We start from the raw sequence: 26,660 nt of genomic DNA, 5'->3' as shown, positions 1-26,660 counted from the left end.
TGGAGCCCAGTCTTCCCTTACCCAATACTTCAGTGGGTTACTGTGGTCACCACTTGGACAGCAAATGTGAATAATGTAGTTTATTTAAATAATAGAATGGGGCATCTGAATCTGGGTAGTCAAATTTAAAATTTAGAAGCACGCCGCCGCCTAATTATCTGTGAAGCCAGGTTGCAGCCAGTGACGTGCTTTCAGAGGTCTACCACAATAACCAAGACCAGAATCCAACCTTAAATAATATCCCATAACAGAAAAATAAAAAGCAGAAGTACTAGGTTGGAAGCAATGCAAGAAAGAATGACAGCGTGCTGAGCTGAGTGATAAATTCATAACATATTTTGTCCTTAATGAAAACATAGCTACTTTGTGAAATAGTAGGAAAAAATGAAGCAATGCAAGGGGAAAAAGTTGTATGTCTAGTTTTTTGTGTGTGAAAGTATGTGTGGTATGGTCTCAGGGTGACTACAAAAATTCAAGTGCATTTTTAGCTGTGTGGCTCCAACATCACAAGCTTGTTTTGGTTCTGCTTCACAGAAGTTATAAATCTGCTCCATCTAGTTAGGAATGTCTTTGACTCATTTACATAGAGCCCATGGCTAGAATTTATGCTTTTCTCTAGGTCATTCGAAAAAATCCCATCACCGTAGAGGTAGCGTCAGAAAGAGCTTCTGTGCTGTTCCTGACTGCAGCACAGTGCATGAAAGCGAGCTGCTGCCTGTCTCCTGAGGTCTCCTGAGCCTGTCTCCTGAGAGATTCGTGACTGAGAATGGCATCGGTGAAGATCCTCTTTGAAGAAGAGACAACCTTCTAGCTTGGTAAGGTTTGCAATGAATACTGATAGTTTGGATAAGCATTCAATTTTTGTCATAAAACCTTAATTATACTGAGTATAGATGCTTCGGCTTTACTGAGTTTCAGAGGCTTTTCAAAGCATATCCAGAAGCTGAGCCTGTGAGGTTACTACACGCTCTTCACTCTTTCATATTTTCCCATTAGTTACCTGTCTCCACATATCATGATGGCACTTCATCCATCCCGTATTGCCACTTTCATGTGTCATGACACTTATGGCAAAATTAGCCCCAGCATATCCCTTGCAACAGACCAGTAATTGAGGTCAACTCTGAGCAAATCAATCTTTTGTCACTTCTGCCCTGCTTCACTCCAAGTATATACATGTACGTTGATTCATCCTGTGCATTGCTAAAGCTCTCTCCATCTCTTCCAAAACTGATGGACAAATTAACAGACAACAAAATTTGGAAGTTTCAAAAATCATGTGAAGCATACTGGTGTGAAAATTATGGGGAAAACTTCAACATGAAAACAAACCCCCACTTTCACATGCCTGTTTCATAACTGAAGCATTGCTTTGGATTGCTGTATCACAGTTGCCTCCCTTACAGTAGTTTATTCTTCCTAGTGGTTTCGACACAGATCTGATGGGCAATGCAAGAGTCCTAAGCAAAGGGATTGTCTACACAGAGTAGCTCACAGCCACCATAGAATAACTCACCATGGGAAAATACTCCGTTGAAATAAAAAAATAATGGCAATCCTATTTTGAATATGAAATAATTGCTAAAATTATAAATAATTCCACAGGGTGGAGTCACTCTAGACAAACGCTCACACAATTGTCCTTGCCACAGTAATGAATTTGGCCCTGCACAGGCAAGGCCATTCTGGAGTCACAGATGAGAACCCAGTGAGCACTGCACAACAGAAGCTAGAACAGACCAAGGTACTCCTGCCAACCCCGTCATCATTCCCGAGGTAATACAGGGTAAAAATTAAGAGAGCAAGTGCTGGTAAGGCCCCATACAATTGTTCCTTTTTCATTAAAAAAACAGGGGGAAGGACAGCTTAAATAATTCACAGTATAGCTACTAAATGTATGCCACAGCAACATGGATTTTATGACTCCCATCTTGCACTTTCACCATCCAAACAAGCTTCTTTGTTTAAAAACTTCAAAAACATGTTACTTCAAGTATGTTTATTGGTAGGCAAGCTTCTATTTCACTCTGGTCAAATTCCAAACTGGATAATTACAGCCTGTCTGCTGAAAACTCCCACCATAATTTCATTTGGCTCTACTGTTCTAAACTACCGTGCAGAATAGCTGCACACTAGAGCTTCCCTATAAAAATGGGCAAAGCAATTACACATGCCAGAAAAAAGGTTCCCTTATCTGTTTTAAAGTTTGAAAAGCACTTCAGATTTTACCTGGGTGGAAGAGGGAGTCACCAATAGAAGACGTGATATATGCTGAAACATCTGTGTATACGTACACAAATGTATATTGAACTTACCAAATACACTTATACTGCATGGTCTACATGCGAGCAATGTTTTAGAAAAAAACACCACAATAAATTATTTGTATTTGAATAGAGGGGAAAAAAATCAGGAAAACACATGCTTTTCATTATTTTCTCATTGTTTTCTCTACAAAGATTCCTGGACTATGGTCTCTCTAGAAACCCGTACCCACTCCATATACCAGCTGTGAATTTCATACTCGTCACACGTTTTCCCAGGAAATTGTCTGCACTAACCTTTGTTGATAGATGTCACAATATTTCACAGTAAAAAGCCACAGCATGTGTTGTAAATAGCAATAAGACTCAGTTTTGCAGATATTTTTCTTTTTATACTAGACTGGGAATTCTATCAAATGAAACGGCCTGAAGTTCACTGCTTCTGTATGGCTTATCAAGCTGAACAAGTGAACTGGATATAAATATCCCCACTGCATTTATCAAGACATGAAATTGAGCAATAAAGTAAATTTTGGTGATGAGAAGGTACATTGTTGATGGCCTTTCGATACAGCACCAGCTGCAGGAAAAGGGCTTCTCAATTATTCAGCACGGTTCACCCTCAGGAAATCTCACCCTTGGATTTTACTCTTGGTTACCTGCTCCCTTGACAATATCTGTGCACTCTGTCCGCACAATGCAGCCATTCTCTTCCAGCTGATGAACTCTGGGTATATCTATGTCAAACAGCAAAGTATTTTGATTGCAACACAGGCCTTTGAACTAAAACTCCAGAGGAATGTTGGCACAGGACTAACAATACCGAGCAATTAGCTTAAGTGCTCACCCACTGAAATGTAATCACCCTCCGCGGTAAACTAGCTCCTACTCCAGAGAGCAAAGAGATGGTGATTTTGGCCAGAAGTCACCTGGGGAGGGGGGTGTCTAGGAACGCCTCACCGGGAAGGACTCGAGAGGTGCCACGTTTGCCCCTGGCGAGTAGGTGAGAATGAGCCCTCCCCGGCTCCCAGGCATCGGGGACTCTCCTGGCTGCTTGGTAGGGGTGGGGAACCTCTCCTGGCTTCCCCTCTGAGTACAAATAGGGGGCCTAGAAATACTGTGCAAAACTTGTTGGCTCGTGCATCCTGCAAGTCTCCCGAGCCTGGGGCCATGTCGGTGTCTGAGCGGGGAGCTGGGACTCCCAGAAGCACTGCAGCTCTCGGAGCGGCTCCTAAGGGAGCCCGAGTCTGGAAACCAGCTCTGGGCCCGCACAGAAAGGAGAGGCTCAAAGCACCCTGGGCGTCCGTATCTGGATAACAAACTGGTGAGCAGTCAACCGGGGCATCCTCCGCCGCATTTTGTTGCGCTGCTTCCTTTCTCATACACTCAAAACACTCTGTTAACCCGAAGCTACACCAGACACCAGCAAGGACGGAACATTATTACATCCTCCTAGATGTTGGAAATGCACTGGTATTTTCCTATACAGTCAGACGAAGTCTTTGGTGAGAAAAAGCTGTTGTAAGGGTTTTACTGACACAAGCTGCCAGGGAAAGAGTAGGATTTCATGTTACCCTTCTTGGCAGCGGTGCTTACGTCAGAAACTCCCACGTACAAGCATCTCTTTCTATGCTGCCCAAAGATGAGGGTTGTTGGGCCATGCAAAAGACAAGTAAATAGCAAAAATTCCCAAATAACACCAGTAATAAAAACCTCTTACTTTTGTCCTGGGATAGTTTCCCTGGTGATACATCTGAGAGCATGACAATAGATGCAGAGAAGGGCAGTGTGAAAGGATGAAAGCGAGCCCTCCTTCAGCTCCCTTTGCTTTAGAGAAAATGGCAGTCAGCACCATGCCCTTAGCAGATCTGCACAACGGCCGACAGAGTATGTGCCAACCAGTCCTCACAAATGAGAAATGGGGAATGATAAACTGGACCTAGAAGAGCAATAGTGATGCAAAGATCTTGACAATAGGCAAGAGCCAAATGCCTAAAAATGTCTTCCCAGTTAACCCTGGAGAAGCTAAACTGGAGCCTACATACTGCATAATAGTGCCTCTCTAGTTTCTGTGAAGAGGCACGTCCAGGTGATTCAGGTGTTCATCACACCCCAGGCATGCCTGTCTCCAGTCTGTTCCCTTACACTGAAACAGGATTAACAGTAATTTGAACATTCATGACAGATGCCTCTTTAATTCCTTAACAACAGCAACTCTACAACCTCCCCGTAACCTGCTCTGGTCTACACTGTCCTAATAACAAATAAGACAGCAAATAGCAAAAACAGTCCTTGCCACATAACTGAGTCTTTCTGACACAAATGAAATGCACCAGTGCTTGCCCTGTGCTCAGCAAAAATGGAAAAAATTTAATTGCTATTTTGTTTTGTAGAATGATCTTCTGGTATCAATATATCATTAGACCCTTAGCATATCCTCACTTTCTTCCATACCAGAAAGCAGTTCTCTCAGAGTTACAGCCTAGATCATTTTTTCTAAACCCTTAGTGTTCTTGTAGTTCCTCTCTGAACTTTCTTCAGTTATCCTCATTTAAAATGTAGGACCCAAGCTGCACGTGTTCCCTCAGACGCGGCCTCCTGGTGTCCAAGAATAAAACACAACAGTGTTAATATCTGCTTGTAATTACCCCCTTGTCAATTCCGCTGCCTCCTGCTGTCATGTATTTGTCAACTACCTTTTGCTCCCTAAGCCTACCACTTTGTCCTTCTCTTCATTGAACTTCCTTTTACTGTTTTGAACCATTTCTCCTGTTTACCAAAGTCACAGAATCACAGAATCACAGAATCACAGAATCATATAGGTTGGAAAAGACCTTTAAGATCATCGAGTCCAACCATAAACCTAACACTACCAAGACCACCACTACACCATGTCCCTAAGCACCTCATCCAAACGTCTTTTAAATACTTCCAGGGATGGCGACTCAACCACTTCCCTGGGCAGCCTGTTCCAATGCTTGATAACCCTTTCAGTGAAGTAAAATTTCCTAATATCCAGTCTAAACCTCCCCTGGCGCAACTTGAGGCCATTTCCTCTCGTCCTACCACCTGTTACATGGGAGAAGAGACCAACCCCCCCCCCCTCTACAACCTCCTTTCAGGTAGCTGTAGAGAGCAATAAGGTCTCCCCTCAGCCTCCTTTTCTCCAGGCTAAACAACCCCAGTTCCCTCAGCCGCTCCTCATCAGACTTGTGCTCTAGTCACCTTGTGTGTGTCAAGTCACCTTGACTTTTGATCTTGTCTTCCACAGGGTATGTAATCCTTCCCATCATGTTTGGATCCATACAGATTTCCTCTCTACCTCATCATTCACTGCTGATGAAGGTAGCGGAGGACTAGCACCATTCTTGTCTCCCAGTTTGAGAAGGAACCATTGGTAACTTCTCTGAATGCAGCTTTTCGACCTTCTGTGTAAGTCCGTCTTAATCCTGTTTCCCTGGATTGTCCATCACACGATTCTGGATCAAAACTTATTCTAAAATCAAGATATAATATACTATTTCTACTGCTTCCCCTTATCCTCTAAGCTGGTTAACCTGTCAAGAAAGGAAGTCTGATTGATTTGACATTATGTGAGTGTTGATAAATGCATGTTTGCTGTTTCTTACAAATCTAGGGGCCTGAAATTATTAATAATTTCCTTCAGTATCTTTCTTGTAACTTTATAAACATTTTTTTTAATCCATTCTTTCCCTCTTCACTGTCCCTAGCTTTTCTTTTTTTCAGTCAATAATTTGTGGTCACAGCTAGGTTTTTTTTCAACAGTGGAGACAAAGAAAAGCACTGAATGTTTCAGTCTTCCTCCTATTTTGTCCATTAGTTGCTTACTTCCCCATAAATAATGGAACTGCATCTTCTCTAATAATTCCCTTACTTCTAACATAAGGCTATTGATTAATAAAGCTGTGGCTGCATAACAACCTTTTCATGATAATAAAGTTCTGTATTTCTCGGCATTCTATAAAACTTTAAATTGCTCTAAGCAGAATTTTTCAGCCATTGTGTATGCACCTTGTAGTTCAGATGAACTTACCATATTTCTTGAGTTTGCTTATGAGAATGTCATGTGAGGCTGTATGAAAAGCTACAATAAAATCAAGATAGCGTACAGCTTCAACTGCTCCTTCTTTAAAGCAGTTTTTTCCATCCTCATCCACAATGGAGAACTACAATGATCTGTTGCAGGTGTACACCTAGAATTAAGTGCCCAGAAAGGAGACAGTGTTTTTAAAGTGATCCCAACCAGACCTACAAGGACCCCTGAATGACAGTGGTCCCCCATAGCTTCCACCTCTTACCCAAAGTGCAGTACAAGTGCTCAGAGCTTTGCATTCCTCAATGCTTCTGCAAATATAATTCTGGTTTTTAAGTTGGGTGTCATTAGTGGTAAGCAACTCCCATCAAATTAAAGAGACACTATTAGAGAGAGGAGCAGCGAAGCTAGGCTGCAACCTTGGTTCTCATGACTCTGCCAATAAACCTGCCCACCAGCAACCCTGCTGTGCAGAACCGGGATCGCAGAATATTGGACTGTACATCAGCATACGTCCCATCTGGCTCTTGTGCGGCGTCCAGTTACATGAGTCTCAGGCACGAATGTATCTGTTCGCATCATTAGTTGGCCCCCTCCACCACAGTGTTTTCCACAATGACACTGAGTTAAGGAAGCAGCCGGAGAACTGAGGCACGAGGGAAAAATGCAGCACGTCCACGGCCACAGTGGCTGAGGCCGAGTGGGCAGGCGCTGCGGTCTGGCCTCATAGCGCAGTCAGCCAGCATTTCCCCAGACGGCCCAGGCAGCTTCAGTCCTTGCTCCCTTCCGTCACTCACATCCAGCGGTTAGGTTTGAAAGGTTACTGACGCTGAGACCAGCTCCTTAACTCCGTCAGGTCAGCGTTCGCATCTTTCCTCCACCTCCTAAATACCAGGTTCTGTTGTATGAAATGGTCCTTAAAACTAAATAAATCTGAAACTGCCAACATCTGTTTTTATTTTCCACTCCTCCTGATTTCTCTGCTCTTCTTACTCTTTTTGCTTTATTGTTTTGCCTCACTATTTTCCCAGTCTATTTGGGACCCTGCAACTGAATAATTATCCTGTCTTCATCCTCCAGGTTGTCCTCAAAATCCCTGTAAATCTTACCTCGCCAAACAACCAATTCTCTTTTCTCCTCTCTCCTGTGCTGCTGTCCTCTGCTTTACTTTGTGTTTATTTACTTTGGCTTATTTTCTTTTTGCATTTCAAGCTCTTCATGCAAGGACAACGCCTGCGTGTGTAAAATGCATCATAATTCCATAATGCCATATAAGAAATAGGAATATAAAGAGAAGGTTGTTTTTACAATCAAAATAAGCACATGTTCCTTAACTGTGCTGCTATAAAAGAGAAACGAACAAATAGATATCATGGCAAGACCCTGTGCCAGCACCTAGCTAGTTCAGTTTTTCCTTCCCCCAGTTAAGCAGGCAGTGAAGAGCCATGGGAACTGCTTTTGAGAGCGGCAGAGTGAAGGCAATGCCTTTGGGAGGCAGAGATCTACACTCACTGACGCATGACTTGGCTGAAAACCAAGCTGAGAAATGTGCTGATTTGGATTTCGTTATTTTATTTCACTTTATTGTTATCAATGCTAATCTTTGGAGGGGCAAGGGAACAGTTGCTGCCTGCTCCGTTTTGTTTGCCCAGCCATTCCACGTAAGCCCCTCGCAGCTTGTCTTCCAGGCAGAGATCCCTCAGTACCTCTGCTTCCAACTTTTTACTGTGAAAAGTTACTTTTAATAAAAAGAGCGTATTAACCACAAGTACATGGTTGGGATTGACAGATTGATTTTGAAGCTGGTTATCTTTTGAGAGTGACATTTATTAAGATTAATCCATGAGACGTTTCTCCCAATATGCAATTTTAAGCATCAAAACCAAATGCGGCTGTCTTCTTACCAATAAATTTATGTCAGTAGAACAAAGAAAACTTGAAATTCTGGTAAGTGAAAACTTTCTGGCTGACTGGCCACCTGCAAATTTTCAATGCTAGTATATCTCAAATTCCCACATAAACAAATCACAGTTATCTTCCCTGTAGATTAATCTATTTAGGGTTTTTTTTTAATTCAACAATGCTTCAAGACTTCTTACTTCAATCTAGATGATCCTTAATTTAGTTTCTAGGAGATAGTCCTTGAAATAGTGGTTGTCTGAAGTGGTAGAATTATCACATACTTTAAGCGTCAGCTCTGCTGAAATAGTGCAATTAGATCATGACTGATGTGGCTTTCTAAAAACCAAGCCTAAAATTCAACCCTAAAAGAGTCTTTGTCCAAGAAATTCATCGTACTCCTTCCACGCTAATGAAGAACACTGTGGATAAATCATTTACTGCGTAAAGCACAGACTTCTGAACACTACAAAACTAACTTTAACGGAACATAGGAAATACAGTTTGGACTTGCAGAAAGTTTTGTTCAAAATTTCACTGTATGGGCTGATCATCTGTTCAGCAAACAAAAATGTCTCCAGGCAGAGAATTCAAGTTCAAGTCCCTGGTATTTCTTAAAAACAATCAGATTAAGCAAAATATTAAGGGCAGATCTGCAAATCTTCCTGTGAAATGCACAGGAATTAAAAAGTCTGTTTGCCTGAGGGAATAGTAAGTGAAAAAGCAATTGCAAGTCACACTACAAAACAACTGCAGCCGCAATCATGTGCTCTTTAACTGCCTGTTTGGGACCCTTGTCCACTCACAAACCCAGTTTCAGGGATCCTAAGTGCTAGGTCAAAAACACTGAAGCCACAGAATGCAAATGTCTGGATCAGAGTAAAGTTATTCAGCAGGCTCAAATCAAGTTGGAAAAAACAGTGGCTTTGTACCAGTAGATAGATATTGTAAGCCAGGTATTATCTGTGCATGCTACAGTCTCTGGCTTTCCCACTGCTGCCCATAGGCATTTTCTCCAGTTTTCCCACCCCTTCCTTCGTACTTCAGCAAAAGGTCACTTTCCCCTTCTGATTATTGTTTCTTTCAAATGCAAATTCAGGATCTGTCTCCTCTGTCTCTTTGGATGTCTACTAGAACTGGAACATTCATCTTAAATATCATGCACCATATCACACCTCCAGATTTTGATTTTGCTATAAAGTCCGGCACACCTGATGGGACAACCCAGCACCATCAGTCACAGCCATAGGCTTTTGCTGTGCTATCAGCTATGGGCTTGCTATTTGCATACGGCTTCTGCCCATCACAGGCCAGTTTGGAGTCAGGTGGAGGTATTGGATCTTCATGTTTCTGGGGAAGAAGCCACTACGGCAATGCACAGTGGTGGAAGTCCAGCAGCCCACGCGGGTGAGCACACGTGTAGAACAGAGCAAGGCAATGACTGAAGACAAGTGAGCCAAGAGCATTTCCATCCTTCCTGGCTATGACAGCCTTGACTGAATCCCAGCAGGACAAAGGCTAATTATATTTTCTATAATTGTCTGTAATGCTGCGGGTGTTACTTGCAGAGCATCTTGGCTTCCCCTTTGCACAAAGGCAGGTTGCCACCACCAGGAAGGCAGGGGCATCCAGGAGCAATTGCTGTCGCACCCCAGGAGAGCAGGTACCCATGGAGAAGAAGTGGCATTTCGGTTCAACACCTTTACATTTCAGCGGCACATCTAAGATGATTCCACAAGCAAGAGACAAAGCAGTCTGGCAACAATCCTGCTAAGAAGTTCACACTGTGTGTCCTTTACACTTTTTTTTCTGTGTTGGGCCTTAAGCACTTTGCCTAAAGGGCTGTCTTGTATTAACAGCCATTCTCCTCCCAACCCTCGTCTGGCAGCCCGCACCACCTTCCTTCCCTTTCCTCCCAGGGCGGCTCCGAGCAGGCTGCAGCACATCTCCCACCCTAGTGCCATCCGGGCTGCCCCCTCCAGCCATAGCACGCTGTGCAGGAACAGAGAAGGGGCAAGTGCGTACCTCTGTTCTGAACTGCCAAGATCTTTAGCTGTGTCTGAACTACCAAGTAAGGCTGAATGCTGATAGTTCAAGAGTTTTGCCTGTTTAGGCGCAGCAATTGGGCCCTTAATCCCTGTATGGGCTGCAGTACAATTTAAGAACAGAAACGTTGTGGTCCTGCTGTCATGCCATTTAGAATCAATAGCTGCAAATCCAACTCATTTGAGCATATCATTTGAATTTTTTCTCCTGGCCTGCAAAGGGATGATACTCCGGGTACATGAAATACTGTAGGTTACCATTAATTTCTAAACCAACAGTGGATTTTTTTGTGAAATCACAGCTATAAAACAAAAAATCCTGAAGAAGCAAAGTGGTTTGGCCCATGCATGTTGTAAATTTCTGAAGTAATGTGTTGGCATTAGCAACAAAATAAATCTTGGGATAGTTAGCTACAGTTGGAAGGAAATGTAAAATGTTGCAGTTACCGCAGTCATGTTAACTCAGGCACATCGTACGCATGTAGTTCCCATCATCATGAGCGTGTGTGGCAAAGGGAGACTTCATTTCATTTCCAACAGGCGGGGTGCCCAGCTTGGCCCATTGCAGCCCAGCAGCTGAAGCACCAAGGCCTCTGGAGCAGTCCTGGATTGACTGCTACTTTCTCATTAGGGCATACAAAGACGGAAACATTGCACATCAGCAACTGTTTTAAAAATGCAGTTGCTCATGGTGATCTAAGGCAGCACAGGAATCTGCGGCATAGTTTGGACCTGCACCTTAGGCTGTTGAGCTCTCTGCGTGGCCAGGTTACTGTTCGCAATTGAACTTCCTTTTACTGTTTTGAACCATTTCTCCTGTTTACCAAAGTCACAGAATCACAGAATCAGAGAATCACAGAATCACAGAATCATATAGGTTGGAAAAGACCTTTAAGTGTCTTTTAGGACACTTAGGAAAAGACCTTTAAGTGCACTAAAGTGTGCACCACCAAGGACCTTTTTATTTTTTTTTTTTTTTCATTTCATCAGTTCTTAGCATTTCAATTCACAATATTTATATTGTAATATTGTAGTACTTGAAGCTTTGATAGTTTAATAAAAACAGAAATTAATCACTGCCTTTTTCTATTTATCAGGCTGTTATCACAAATAAAATCCTAGCTGAACAAATAATCTCTCACACGTTAAACTAAACATAACAGAAGCAGAAGGAAGTACTTTGGTACTTGCGTGCAAGCTTGTTTTACTGGCGCTAGTGATGTTTATAATGAGTAGATTTTCTTTAGAAAGCACTAAAAAACATCCAAAGGATTGCTCAGAGTCACCTCAAATGGTCTAAATTACAAAGCCTCTACAGAAGCAAGCAGCACTAGAAGCCCACTCCTAAAAAAAAATCTAAAGGTTCCCAACAAATCTAATAGAAAGGAGACCTTCTTGTTGACCTGGAGTTTCACAGATTTTTCCTCCTGCTGCCATTGTGCCATTTCTTTGGGGAAAAAAAGAGTGATGGGGGGGGGGGGGGGGGGAAGCCTTAATGAAAAGATTGCCAGTATTTCTTGGAACTGGTACTTGTACATCCACATCGAAGTGTCTTTGTCCTATGAATGACAAGATCACTTTGAAAAGGTTTGTTATTGACTAAATGACAATACTCAGACAACTAATAGCAAGGCTATATTGTTTTATGTTAGAAGAGCTCTCCATGATCTGAATTCTCTTTCTGGGATTGATTTCATCTTCTAATCTAGGTATTATTGTATCAGAGCATGTAGGAATGTCTGACTTTATGTATCATTTCTGTAGATAATCAGAAATTAACTGGAATCTGGCTGTGTTGGAGGACCAGCTAAAGATTTCTTTTGCTGCTGCCAGTGGCTTAAATTCAACCTGGGAGTTAAGGACTGATCCAAATGCCATTGAACAGCCACCCTCTCTGAACCTGGAGAAGGCGTCATGTTTTAGGTTCAAACCAAGCACAGTTCCAGTCCAGCTTCTCCTGTATCCAGAGGCCAGGTGCACACTTAGTGAGGATGTTCACGTAAAATATTGGTTTAGGACCACTTCTGCTAATGATGGAAAGTGATGACTATCCTCCAAGAGTAATCACATCTGTCTATGAAGTGAACTGATTTCATTCCAGCTCCTAATGGGCAGATACTAAAGTGATAAAAGAGGACACTGAAATGCCCTCTCAGCCCTGTGGGCAATTCTTGCCTGGCGAAACAGGGACTGAAAGGATAAGGTGGCACGAAGTAGTTCAAAACGTTGTTGCACCAGTTCAACCAGTGGGTTAAAAATCTTCCTTCCCAAGGCTTCAAGTGCATCTTCTTCTCATCACTTTAAATCTGTTTTGTAAGATAGTGACTGGGTGATAATGAATGCTATCCATTTACTGCTCTTGCTGAATATATTGGTTAATTGTGCGCAGTACTTTGAAGATAAAGCACTGTGTTGCTAATAAACACAGTCTAACGATTCTCTCATGTTTTTTTAGCACTCCTCTTAGTTTGTCCAAGGTGTAAATACCTCACTGCAGCTACGGCGGCCAGGCTGGCTGGCTGCATGGGCCACATGCTGATTTCAGCTGAAGGCTTTCACATCAATTGTTCCATGGCTGTTCCCCTCCATTGCCAACACATCGTGCTGTCTCCTGCTGTTGTTTCCTTCCTTGCTTGTTCAGGGCCAGGATAAGGGAATTGCAGTGATTTCTGGTGAAAAGGGCCCTTCCTTTACAGCAGGCTGTCATTTCCCTGTGCCTAATACACAAAGAAGGCAGCCAACAGGAGCACAACTGCTTTCATTGGCTGCTAACAGCCTTTGAGTGGAACAAAATGACGAAAAGAGAAGAAACACTAATTTCCTCTTCACTCTCCTCACCCTGCCTCACAGTAACATTAGGGGGGCAATTTTCTTGGAGGAAAGAAAGAACCTTCCTTTTCTTGGCCATGGGAGTGTGACAGAAGAGGCGGCTGAAATATTCGCATAGGTTGATATGTTTTTCACACGTAAAAAGATCTTTCTCTTAGTTTTCTGTCTCGGACTTCCAAAACGTGGAAAGACAATGAATATTGGAAAGACAATGAATATTGCTTTCACATGTAATTGCAGGCACGCACCAGTTTAAAGGTATTCGTAACCTGGCAAAGCACCATGTGAAAACAACGAAACAATGTGAAAACTTAGCTGCTAACATCAGCTGTCAGTGAGAATTAAACCTTCTGTAAGGCACTCATGTCAACCTCACCTGAGTTAAGAGAGCTGCTCCATTAGCTGATAGAAACACCGAGCTCGTGGGAACTGACCCTGCCAACACTTACACATGTGCTTCGTCTTAAACCTATAAAAATGCTCCCATTTGGGCTATCAATATGCACAGTTAACATGTGCTGCAAACCTTGGTGAGATCAAGACCTGAGTCCACTCCTCTACCAGCCACCCCAGGAGACCAAACCTGCCTACGTTCTCAGTGGGCCACGTATCTCAGACATTCAGCGAGAAACAAGATTTTGGCTGTAAGCTGTTGCTGTTGTGAATAATACCCAAAGCAACTAAAAATGAAGCAAAATATCTCCTTCATTCTGTGTAATGCACACAGAAGTCACTTTCCTGCCTATAGGGATATTTCACACAGAAAGAAGAATAATAAAATGATCAAAATCAGCCAGCTCTCTAGCTGATCCTACGGCTTTTTTTCAGTGTCTAAAACTGTGATGGCAACCATTCGAACCCTTTCCCATACCTGAAACATACCTAAATCCTGTTTCAGTCCCTCGATGCTTAACAATCTGAAACATACCTAAATCCTGTTTCAGTCCTCGATGCTTAACAACCTCACTGAGACCACATTTTTCCTTTATGAGGACACCGATTTGGCTTATTCTACTCCTATACCTATTTTTACAAAATTTCTAGGACTTTAATATATATGAAACCTGAAATTAGGTCATGGTTCCAAATTTATTATGGGGGGACAGATAAAAATCCAAAACATCATTCCATAAGCCTTATTTCCTTAGGAAAACATGGTAAAAATAAGAATGTATGTCAAACCACAAAAACTGCTAAAGGATTCGGGAGCAGATGCAGTACATGAAGTTATTTTTCTTTTTACCCTTCCTTACCAAACTAGATTTAAATGTGCTCTATAGCAATACTTACCATAAGCCTGTAATACAGCGCTGTGATCCACGGTAGTAACCATTTGGAATATGAAGCTATTAACACACAGAAGTCGTCTGTCTGCTGAAATTCCATCAAATTATTCCATTCTGAGGTCAAAAATGTTTTTCCCCTCTCCATCTGCTATAGTTTTGGAAATTTATTGAATAAAGAAGACAAAAGTTCTAAACACTGAGAAAATCTATTTTAAGAAGTATATTTATCACAAATCTCATGTGTTGGGTGACTAATAACATACATGTGTGCACTGCGCTTGCCAGAAAATATCAACGTTTCCAAATAGTTACCACATTTACAATTAAAATAATGTATTTGCCAAATGTTTGGTTGTTTTTCTTTATTTTATTCAAATGACAATTTCTCTTCTGGTCGAAGTGCAGAACAAAATTTCCTGAGTATCAGAAGTAAATCATTAGGGAGAGATTCTAATGTCCGATAGAGCCTCATCCAGCTCTCAGCCATACAATATTGCTGAGATAATATCAGGCTTGTCATTGTTGTAGGAGGCCTAACAGCATCCTAACAAGGAAAACTGAAATTAGGCTTTAAAATTTGCCTCTTACAAGTCCCCTGCTTGTCAGTCGCAATTCTCCAGCCATTTCTCATGTTGCATGATTTCTGGCTTCTGCTGACCTGCCTGCTGTCTCCGTCCTTCTGTAAGCGGTGGAGGCAGGAGGGGCGGATGGCAGCAGGAGTTTGCACGCACAGCGCTGGTACGCCCCATGATAGCTGGTACGCAGAAAGCTTAATATGTGAATGTTCCTACGGCATTATTGACTTCTGCTCTGGGACTGGCCTGGCGGGGGAATCTTGCAGAAAAATAGAAAAACAGATTATCAAAGAAGGATTAAAACTGCATTGCCTTTTTGTAACATTCTCATTCTTAAGCCTCCCACTTATTTCAAGTGCAGACAGCTGCAACTTCAGAGGAACGTAGGAGCTGAAGCTCAGGTACTGTTAAAAATGGATTTCAGAAGAGAAAACACAAATGAAGCACCTGGTGATTGCTTCCCGTGACTTCTTTTCCCCTCTAACAGCAAGAAGGGGTGTTGAGGCTGACCCAGTGGTCTGCTGCCTCCACGTCCCACTCCCTCACCCCATCCCAATCCATGTGCCGCTGCTGGCATCATCCTGACTTTGTGGTGAACCAACTGTGGGAGGACTACCGTCAGCCATTCTGGGAGCAGAAAAAAAAAGGTATCACTTTTTCTTGTTGTTTTCTGATGGTTGGCTCCCCAGAGAGGCTCATTATGGGATCAGATATGTACCAGAGCTGGACCAAGAGATGCTGGGGGATTACATGGCCAGAAGCAGGGAAGGGGATGGGGACCATCAATCATGGAAAGAGAACCTTAGACCAGCTTAGCCACAATATGAAACCCCTCCTGAAGAAATTCATTATCAGGGACATGCTGGGAGGGGAAGGACAGCGTAACAGAGGGACAAGGTGTTCATTAATCATCATTTGCTACTCTCAGTGTTCATGTGCTCAGTTCCATGTAGCACCATGCTGAGAGTACTGCTTGAGAGAAGCACCAAAGGTAGCAGCAGTGTAGTTAGAGTGAAGACTTTGGAGATGGGAGTTGCCAGCTACAAGCTCCAGTTGCTGCTTTAGCATGTCTCTAAATGAACATGACCTCAGACTCAGCCCCTCTGCCCAAGCTTCAAGCTGCTGGATGCGAGATGGCTGCCCCAGGAGTCACATCACTGGGTTAGAGTTGCACTGACAGGGTATTTTAGTTTGGGCACTGGGCAGCTAAGCAGGACTTGGCTTAATTCCATCATCTAAAAGGAGTATAGCTTTGTCTAGTTAGACCTCTACATGTATGTTTGGTTATTTTCTCTAATGGCAGTGAAGTTTATCCCCCTGGACGCTTATTTTGTAGTTAATTTAAGTTATATTTTATTACTTTTATATACTCTTCCTCCTCAGTCAGAAAAACAAGGAGGCTAAACGCAAAACAAAACAATTCCAGCAAGACTAACTAACATCTTCAGGGTACTGTAACATTGGCACTGGTCATTTAATCATAGTAGGCTTTACCTTCACTAGAAGCATTGCCATACTTAAAGAAGCAAAACCATCTACTGCAAGGCTCCGCTCTTCCCTTACCAACATGGCTCAATTCTCCTCCATTTCAGTGCACCATTTCCCCATAGCCCTTTTAGCTCTGACTTCCCAGTTTCATAAAACAGCAGTACAACTTGCAGAGCACCTGAGGTGATCTTTCCACTGTATTCGCTGCTGGTAAGGGCTCGTCTGAAGGATCATGGCCAGTGTTAAAAACTGCATTTCAAGGATGAAGCTACCCACTTACACAAGTCCAGAAAATAATCAGAGACCTAGAAAACAGCCCACATGAGAAGTTTGAATGAATGAGGGAGGAGGAGTGTAAAGAAATGAAGGCTGAGAGAAGGTATAATCACAGCCTTCAAATACATAAAGGGGTTTTGTGAAGATGCAGGAACAACCTACCTGTTTTCAGCATCCTTGTTAGCATAAGGAACAAAGTATTTCATCTGCAGCAAGGAAAATTCAGATGGGATATTAGGATTACAATAACAGTTAAGCAGTAGATAGATGGCCTGCAAAATGCTCAGACCTCCGTCACCAGAGATTTTTAATAGACGGGCGCAAACACGTCAAAATTTACCTATAGGTGTAGATGATACTGCTCCAAGTCAGGGCTATGTACTAGCTACCTCTCAGAGGTCCTTTCCAGCCCTCTGGCTCTGTGAACGCCCATGCACAAGCCTGCACCATAGCCGTGGTCCCGGCAGAAAGACCACGCGGCACAAAGGGACACTGGTGCAGTACGTCTGCACCCATCGGTGCCTCTTTGTGCGGCGAGCCTTGGGAGGAGGCACCGCCCTGGCTGTGGCTGGCGATCGCAACCTTTTCTCCTTTTTAAGAGAAATCTGAACTGAAAGGTATTTATGCTGTAAAAGTTTTCTGGAAAGGAAGAAACATTCAAAACTATCTAAAAGATGATCAAATTCCTGATTTGCCTGAGCCACTGTGCAAGACAGTTCTGTAGCTGATTTGATGTGACTGGGTTTTGTTCAGCTCTCACAAATTTTATACCAGACTTTGTGTTCTGCCTTATCCCAGAGGAGTACAGTGTCTGCAAGAATTATTAGAGTGAAATATAGCACAGCCTCAACTATTAATCGCTTCAGAAGTGAAGACCCAGGCTTCCTTACACTGCATCCAGGGAAGGAATACGAGCATAGACTTGATGCATATATGTATCTATATAAACCAGAACCATTGGATAACTGAGTATCTGAGTTTTGTACTTGTGGAAACCTACACAAACTCTCACAATTCACTTCAGATTGCTGACTTCCAGTTATCTGACATGCCTGTGATAAACATGGGGGTTATTACGTCCTGAGTCATTGTCCAGAAGAAAATAACGTAATCTTCTAATAAACTAAAACATGAAAAAAAGGCATTTTTGAGACTGACACGAACACAACATTGAGATTTTTGCAATATCCTGATGAACGAGGGCTGTTTACTGTGGACAAAAGACAGTGACTGCATTTTGGCCAGTTCTTTGTAGCATCTTTGTGTCCTCTCTGAAGACAAACACCGCTTTATTCTGGCCTGAGTCCAAGTGAACCAACTGCCTTCATCAAGAACATTTCTTTAGGTACTCTGACACCATGGCAAAGGCACTCAAAATGTGATTAATGGCAATGGGAGATCATAACAAAGGTTAATGCTTTTTCAGCTGTATGCCACTGTTTTGAAACCAGAGATTTGGACGTGTACTGACCAGCCAGTTCACCCACTCATGCAGGGCACTATTCACATGCCAGACTGAGGTTGCGCTGGAGTTTTGGTAGGCAAAAGTAACAGAGATGGGCAGGGTAATCAAAACTCTGTTAGTCCATCTTCATTCTGTTATCTAGCCAAAATCATTTGAGTTGGATGTCCCAGGCCTCAGTACAAACTTCATGATTTATGTATGCTAAAAGCTGCTTTCAAAAACACTCATCCTTTTACCATCTCCCATGAGCATCAAAATGTCCAACGTGTCTAGCAGGATGCTGTGTATTTATTTTTCACGTTGCTCATGAAGAAAAGCTGCTTTAGTAAACCCACACGGGGTGGCAAGCAGTGTTAAGCAACAGAAGTTTCCCGTTGATTACCCTATTCCATCTCCTCCCTGTGGCAGAAACAGATAAGACGTGATTTTTCTACCAATTTCATTGACATGAAAATAACCACTTTTAAAATCAGGGCTAATGAGCTAGAAATGTACAACAAAAAAATTGCTCAAAACCTGTAAATACGGACACTGAAATGCAGCTATTTGACATGCCGAGCCACAACAATGACACATGATTTATTGATTAGTTGCCATCACATGATGGAAGCTCAGCTAGTCATTTAAAATACTCTTATTATCTTGGAAATCTTCCTACAAATAAAAAGGTAAAATACAGCCTCTGTGTTAGTAGTCAATATTTTTCTATCTTAACTGATGTGTCATTGATGAATTCTGATTGATCGAAGTCTTTTAAAATGATAAATGCTTCTCTAACTCTGTTGTACCATATTAAACTCCTACTATTTTAGCTGTATGTTTAACTACTATAGTCCAGATACACTTGAATAGTATAAACACAAAATTTCCGCAATATATGTTCAGAAAATATTAATTATACACTATCTGAGGTTACTGATGTAAAAAGATGCATTATTTCCAGCATAAAATAGTTAAATCTGATTTTCTACTCCTGAACAGAACACTGTAATCATGCACTCTTACTTGTAATTGTCTTCCCACAGCCTAGCTCTCCGTAATAAAACTAGTTCACATATTAGTAGATAATGAGATTCTATTATTTTTTCTACAATATAGATAGATTTATCACAGCATGCATGGCAGTTAACTAATTCCAATAGCCAGTTCTCCAACTCATTGCAGAATTAGCAATAACATCGAGTGTAAGTATATTGGCTGTGGTTCAAATGAATGGTTACTTTGTGAGAGCAGTGGCTTTGCAACTTAGCTAGGCAGCTGCCTTAATTAAAGTTGGAAATGCTGGTTTGTCTGGTTTATATATATGCAGGGGTGTGTGTCTGTGTGTTTGTGAAGGGTCTATTTAAACAAAAAAGGACAAAAAAAGGGCAGGGCCAAATACTCGTCAACATTTTATATTCGTTTTCAGTTTAGCTACATTTTAAAACAACACTAAACTTTCCGCTGAAATTTCTTATCATATTTTGATTTTTTAAATTAAATTCCTCAGAAAATTCAAGGTAGCATTAAAAATACAAGCATTGCCCGTATGAAGCTCTTCACTACCCAAGGATCTCTTAACCGGGCTCCCACAATCGGGTACAATCAGGGCAATGTCAGAATGTCAAGTCCTGACTGCAAGGGCTGCTACTTGTAATAGTTATACATATGCATATAGACACTGCACACATCCATAGAAGGTTTTCTGCAGATTCCACGTGGAAATTGTATCCAGGGCCTGCTGGTTTTCTATCTCATACCTTTGTGCAGCAATTTATATCTGTAGCAAAGTATACACAAAATGTCTGCTAAACTAAACAAAAGCAAAATTCTGACTGGGTAACATTTTGCACAGGGGTAAACAAAACCAAGTGACAGTTGGTTAGAAAATACCAAAAACCACCTGCTCCATGTGGTTCAAATATTTTCTGTCAGCAAAGGGAAGAAAAATGAAGGAAATCCTAAGGTTATTTTACCCTTAAACTTTTTTTTCTGGATTGTTGGAAAATGGGCACTGAGAAATCCATCAACCACAAAAAAACCCAATATACACAAATTGATCTGCCACGTGAGTGTGGTGCAAAGGGCATCAAAGTCAGCATGTGCACAGTGACATTTCACAAATCTAATAATAACACCTTAGATTTATCTGGCACTTTTCATCCAGAAAAAGTAGATCCCAGGGTGATTTATGGGCTGTGAAAATATAAATATGTATATTTGGGTCATTTCAGTCACTAGTGGAAGACGATGTGGTGCCCTATCAGAACCAAAGACATCACACTGCCCTGCACTCGGAGAACGAAAAAGTCTTGTAGAGCCCTTGTCTGTATCTTAACCACGAGATGAAAACCATTCATGTAATGTCGTATTTCTTGTGCTCTTTGCATTCCTTTTATTGATATAAATTTGTTACAAAGGATGATGGTAGCAGTGGTGCTAAGGCAGACTGAATGTCCACTACAGCTGCCGCCCAGTACAGCAGACGCATTGCTGCTTACACGAGGAGGAATCCTTTCCCCCTTCTTCCCCCCCCCCACCCTTCAGAAGAGAGCTGAGATGCAGGAGATCCTCCAGCAGGATGTAATGAGGTTGCTCAGGCATGTGCGTATGCAGACAATCAAAATTTTCTGCACACAGAAAGTGCAATTTTAATCATTTTAAAGGATTTGAGGTTCTGTTTTAGCTGTTTGGGTTGCTCCAGGACCACAGGGCAACTACCTTCCTTCCCAAAGGCTGATAATCAATCATCTGGCTGTTTATCTGCCCATCAGCCCCCCATAAAAATGTCAGAACACATCGGCTAGTTGCAAACAAATGAATAAAAGAGGTAGAAGCCTCAAAGATAATTAAGTTCCCAGGGGTTTGTGAGCATCGGTGACTAGAGACTCAAATTAGTTTTCCAACAGAGAGAGATGCAGGAGGAACTCGGCTGTTAAGGGCCGTGCTTGGCAGCAGCCAGCCGCCCCAGCAGTGCAGGCAGCCGCGCTGTGCCGGCAGCACGTGTGCCGCTCCGGACCAGCAACAGCGGCTGCCGCCTCTCGCCGCCGAGAAGAGATGTCACATCAGACATGAAAGACAAACAGGAGATGAGGTTATAGCAACCAGTGAGTCAGAGATGAAGCCACAGGAAACCCGGCTTCATTAGTTCTGTTGCTCATGAAACAAGGTGTTTTTAATAATGACAGCTGGAAATTCGGCTCTTTTTTACAGGCCTTGAAGGTCTCGGCGGTGGGAAGGGTACTGTGTATTGCTGCGCCTTAGATAAAATTGAGAATTGATGGTGCTGGGAAGGGAATAAGGAGAGAGGCACAGACGTTGCATCCAGTGTAAAAGACAGTAACAGGCAGAGAAAAAACCAGAAGGACGTGCGTAACAACGAATGGGTGATAACAAGGTGAGGAGAGAAAGAGGGAGTGCAGAGGGAGGAAATAAATAGGAAATTGAAATCTGGACTAGAGTCTGAATAGTCACATGCAGTCCCATTATCTGCACCTTTACACTGGAGAGGGAGCAAGCACGGCTTTCCCTCCCGAGCCGCACGCTGTCTGTGCATGTGTAAGTGCACGCTGGCAGTGAAGATCCCCAAGAGTCTGGGAAGCTGTTAATCGCTCAATCCTTTACTTGTTGCTCTTTTCTAAGCATTTCTGCTTTTAGGATTTGATTTGACCTCTTTTTTTTCTTTCTTGGTGGGTGGTGATAAGGGAGGGGAATAATCCTTCAGCTGCAAATAGCAGGTTTTGATGTGCAGCTGTTTATCTGGGTTCACTGGGGAGATATCTCCCAGTATCACATACTTCTCCACGGGGGAGAAGGACCATGTACTGGCTCCAAGGCAAGGAAGGGCTGATGGGAGGCAGAAGACCATCTTGTGAACACTTTGCACCTTCGCAAGCGGGCCAAGTGCTGAATTCGGCACTGAATTCAGTAACAAAAGTGCTGCAGCACACATTTGTGCCCCAGCTGGCAGGAGCATGGGCTGATATACCATGCTGCTACTTTAGTACAACCACATGTGCCTGGCAGAACAGCAACATACAGAGGCTTAGCAGAGAAGACAGCTGTCCTGGGATGGGATGCTGTGTGGCCACCTCGAGCTCTAGCTCAGCTTCATAATCCCTGTCACACTCAGCAAGGTCAAATGCACAGCAGGTAATTGTTACGGACTGGATGAGGATTCAGCATGGCTTCACTTCACCAGCTCCTCTTTTGAATTAAATAAACTGTCACCATTGCTCTGGCTCTGTGTGTGTCCACGGGCAGGTTTCTAAAAAAAAAAAAAAAAAAAAAAAGAAAAAAAAGGCTGTTATGAGACCAGAGCAACAAGAGCCGGAGGAAACCGTGCCAGCCAGAGGGAACCATGTGGCATGCCAGGAGGGGGCTAAGGCTTAGATTTAGCCTGGGAACAGCCACCATGAGACAGCAAGAGTACGGCAAGCGCAGCCCTGGCCAGTGGCCATCGGATGGAGCAGGTGTGGGCGCACTACTGGGGCTCCGTCCCCCAGTAGGGTGAGCAGATCACTAGGTTCGGAGCAGGCAGGGTGGGGGGACAAGTGACAGAGCCCCCAGCAAACGCCCCTGGGGAAGAGCACGCCGGGAGGCAGGGATTCACAGGCCAGAGCACAAGGAGAGCCGCCTGGCCGGTAATTCCAGGGCATTCTGCCAAAAGTTTGGGCACAACCTGGCCAGAAGCCCAGATGTTGAAAAAGCAGCCTGGAAACTGAGGTCTTACCAAGCCCATTAGCAGCCTGTGAGTTTCTCCGTCCTGGATCCCTCCCAGGGCTTGCAGGACACGACTAACCTAATTTTCCTAGGGAAGTCCCATCTCCCTCCTTTTCAGATTCCTCTTCTCTCTTCCAGCAAGCAAGAGGTACAGACAGGGGATCCAGATCTTCTGAAACACCCCACAATTACACCAGAGCAGTTCTTTCTCATCTTACAGTGACTCAGCCCAGTCAGGTGAAGAGCAGGAAGGAGGCAAACAAACAAGGACAAGGGCCTTCTGGTGGAGGTGCCTGAAAAAACTGGGCCAGACTGGTAAGACCCAGCCAGCACAGGAGTCTGCCTCCCGAGCGCAACCCCAGAGGGAAAACCCCACAAAACCCCATGTTACATTCGAATGGTCCCAACCCACCATTAAGACTGAGGTGGCACTTCGCACGGCCAAGGTCTGAAACCCACTTCTAACATCTCCTCCAACAGTCTCTCACTTTTTACTCTTGCCCAGGTTTTGGAGCTGATTTTTATTTATTTGGTATTTGTTGCCGTTCTGAGATGCAATGTCAATTTTTCAGCAACTTCCAGGGTGCCGTTTGAGAAGCGTGGCTTTCTGACCAGCTCTCTCCTGTTGTTTCACTGGGAAGCCCAACGCACATGGCATTTAATGAAGCTGCACTCAAAGTGCCAACAGCAGCTAATTAATTACTCCTTGCAACATTGCTGGTCCACATTTGACTGATGGAAAGCTACCTACAAAGTCTAAACAACTTGCCCAAAGCTTACCTGAGCCATTCTTCTAAGACATCCCTCTTTTTAATAGATCATCCCTACATTACTTACAGTCAAGACAAATTTGACATCTGAAGGTGGAGATCACGATGGTAAAGCAAGGCGATGCCGTGTTTACACACAGGCAGGGAGCAGGCTCTGCATTAACTCCTGTTGGCGTGTTTCTGGGGGAAGACAGGAGAAATTTGCACACAGGCTTTTTAGCGGAGTGCCTGAGCGGGAGAAAAGACCTTCAGAAATTGCCATTACAGAGAGTTTACCTGAGAGAGATAAACCCTGGAGTACTTTAAGTTCACTAACGATGTTGCCGGTGACATATTTGGGGCCCCGTAATGACAAGTCAGGGTGTGCAGGAAAAGATGCGAGCTCCGGGAGCCCAGGAGCCTCTGCTTCGGGGATGAGGGGTGGAAATGAGGCTGCTCCCTACATATTCAGGCGCGTCCCCGAAACACCACCCGAATACGCCACGTACCCCACGGCCTTTAGCTACGGAACAGCAAGGAGCCCCTTCCCCAGCGATGCGCCCTGCCCGCTGGCGAGCGCCGCGGGGGCCAGCGCCAGCCCCAGCCGCGGGCAGAGGCTGCCCGGAGCCGCCGGGCAGCGCCGCCCCGGCAGTCCCGCCGCCGCCGCCGCCGCTCCCCGCCGTCCGCCCCCGGGGGCCCGCGGGGCTGCGCTCCCCGCCGCGGACCGCCCGCGGGCGGCTGCGCGCTCGCCGCCCCCGGCGCTGGAGCAGCCGCCCCCGGCCCGGCCCCAGCTCCCCGGCGGGGCCCGGCGCGCCCCCGGCTCGGGGCTCCCCCGGAGCGCTCGGCCCCGCGGGCGGCCCCGCTCCGCTCCGCCGCGCCGGCTCTGCCTGGCCGGCGGGCAAAACAAAGCGGAGACGGGAAAAGGAAAAGGGAGAGAAAGTGCGGCTCCTGCCTCCCCCCGGCCCTCCGCCTGGATCTCCCTGCGTGAGGCAGCGCTGCAAGCGGATCCTGACCGGGGGCAGGGGGTGGGGAGAGGAGGAGGAGGAGGAGGACGGAGGGAGGGAGGGAGGGACGGAGGGAGAGAAGGAGGGACGAACGGGAGCCTCTCTCCTTCCCTGGGCTGTTTTTTCAGTTTCCTGTCTCGCATTGTGCTCACAGCGGATATGTGCTGCGCCTACAGGTGTGTCCCCTCCTCGCAGCTTTTCCCCGGCTCCCCGGCGTAGGCTCCGGCTGTCGAGGGGCGGCAGCGGATCGCGACCGTCATGTGATGATTAATTTCTCTCGGGGCCGTTTCTCTCTCCTCTCTCCCTCTGCCTTCCCCTCCCTCGCTCCCCGCCGCTCTCCTCCTTCCTCTCGGAGGCGGCCGCAGCCGCTGCCGCCTTCGCGCTGACTCCGGCTGCTGTGGCGGCGGCGGGGCCCGCCGGGAGCATGGGCGGCCGCCGGGGGCTGCCGTAGCGCCTCTGCCCAGCCCGCCGCCGCCCGCCCCGGGCCCCCGGGCGCCGCCGCTCCCGCTCGGGCAACTCGGACGGTCCGCGCCCGCGGGGCTCTCTCCCGCCGGCGCCTGCACCTGTTGAAGGTAACGCAGCCCCCAGCCCTGCCGCTGCGCGCCTGGGGATGGGGCCGGGGGGCGGATTTCGCGGCGAGGTCCCCCCCGCCTTCCCCCGGCTCGGGAGCTGCTGCAGCGCGGGCAGAGCAACTTCCCCCCCTCCCCGGCTGCGGGGCCGGGCGGCCGCGGGGCAGGGCGGCGGGGGCCGGGGCGGAGGGGGCTTCCGCCGCGCTGCCCGGCCCCAGATGGTTTTGGTTAAGGGGCTCCCAGGCGGCGGCTCCGGACGTGGAGCGCCTTTCCCCAGCCGCCGCGCAGGGCCGGGGGGAGGCGCGGGGCGGCGGCTCCTCCCGCCCGGCAGCCGGGGAGCGCCGGTGCCCGGCGGAGCTGTCTCCGCTCCCCGCCGCCGCAGCGCAGCCCCGCGCGGTGGGGCCGGTTGCTCTCCCCGGGAGCTGCGCGATCCCCGCGGCGCGGCTGGGGTCAGCAGCCCCGGTGTCGCGGCTCGCCCTGGCCCGGCGCCGGCCCCGCGCTCCGCCTTCGCTCCGCCGGCTCGGGAGCTCGTTTGGGTTTTCCTGCAAAGGCGTTTTGACTCTTGGCAGAGGCAGCTTTAAACTTTCTTTCCAAACTGTTAATTAGGTATACTGTGCTTTGCTCGTGTTTCGTGCAGGCGAATGGAAGTGCGAGGCTGGAAGGGCTTGTGACTCAAGGCATAGTTATTCGGGAGCTGCAGAACACCTCTGCCTTCCTTGTTTAGCTGGGCTGTACCTGTGACTTGTCACTTTGCTTTCTCCGAGACTGCGTCAGTCTCGGTGACACCCAGAGACAGAAGGGATCAGTAACGATTTGGGTCCTTTCTGGATTAATCAGACACTCGGGTGAATATACGAGGAAGTGTAAGTTTATCGCGTCTCTGAAATCTCATGGAAAATAGCATTGCCTTTGTTTGTGAATTACACCACCACAGTCCCGTCCCTATCGCGGAGCTTGTCATCGAACGGTAACTTGCTTGTGAAGGAACTTGATGCTTCTGTAACTAACGCTGTTACCTTGGATGTGATGATTAGCTTATTGAACACCAGAGGGAACTCTGAATAGGTAATTCATTTGAGGGAGATGTATGCTTATTTTACTGTTTATGTTCTCATTACAATGGAATCTAGAAGGAAGCAAAGGCTAGTAAGTAATAGGCTGCTGGTATGTACCGAGGATTGGCTTCAGCTTGCTTTACAGTTCTGTTCTGAAGGCGTCAACCCCAAAGATGGGCTGAGAATTTTCTTTTTTCTCTTTTCCAAAGCTTGAAGTATGTAACTGGCTTTGCAGGAGCAGGGTTGTGTACCATGCTGTAGGCAAATCAGCTGGGCGACCCGTTCCCTGTGAGCTAGGGAGTGAGATTATATATGCACGTTGGGCTGGTGCTTAATGCCCAGCCTGCCTCTTGGGTTGCGAGACAGATCCGGCGCGCTTGGGTACGGGGGCTGCCGCCTGC

General features: G+C 45.4%; 3 long non-coding RNA genes across 5 annotated transcripts in view; 1 reads left to right on the top strand and 2 right to left on the bottom strand.

Moving 5' to 3' along the window:
• Positions 1-14,768: 14,768 nt before the first annotated feature.
• LOC142404572 (uncharacterized) lies at positions 14,769-17,637 on the bottom strand. Its single transcript, XR_012773899.1, has 3 exons — positions 16,516-17,637; positions 15,400-15,579; positions 14,769-15,211 (listed from the first exon to the last, which is right to left on the bottom strand). It is a non-coding gene; the product is annotated as an uncharacterized LOC142404572 (long non-coding RNA).
• Positions 17,638-18,705: 1,068 nt separating this feature from the next.
• Positions 18,706-25,906, bottom strand: LOC142405484 (uncharacterized). 3 transcript variants are annotated; one of them, XR_012774207.1, is made up of 4 exons: positions 23,929-25,906; positions 23,663-23,832; positions 22,962-23,194; positions 18,706-22,427 (listed from the first exon to the last, which is right to left on the bottom strand). It is a non-coding gene; the product is annotated as an uncharacterized LOC142405484 (long non-coding RNA). The 3 variants fall into 3 exon arrangements; XR_012774206.1 differs by having other exon boundaries at positions 22,962-23,184; XR_012774199.1 differs by having other exon boundaries at positions 22,962-23,832.
• Positions 24,714-26,660, top strand: part of LOC142405479 (uncharacterized) — an 85,478-nt gene continuing 83,531 nt past the window's right edge. Inside the window, exon 1 of the long non-coding RNA XR_012774190.1 lies at positions 24,714-24,811. This is a non-coding gene — a long non-coding RNA (uncharacterized LOC142405479). The remainder of the gene's footprint in view (positions 24,812-26,660) is intronic.

This window comes from Mycteria americana, chromosome 1 (assembly GCF_035582795.1).
Source record: "Mycteria americana isolate JAX WOST 10 ecotype Jacksonville Zoo and Gardens chromosome 1, USCA_MyAme_1.0, whole genome shotgun sequence".
Classification (NCBI taxonomy): domain Eukaryota; kingdom Metazoa; phylum Chordata; class Aves; order Ciconiiformes; family Ciconiidae; genus Mycteria; species Mycteria americana.
The sequence above is the reverse complement of the archived record's forward strand: the minus strand, read 5'-3'. Positions and strand labels throughout refer to the sequence as shown.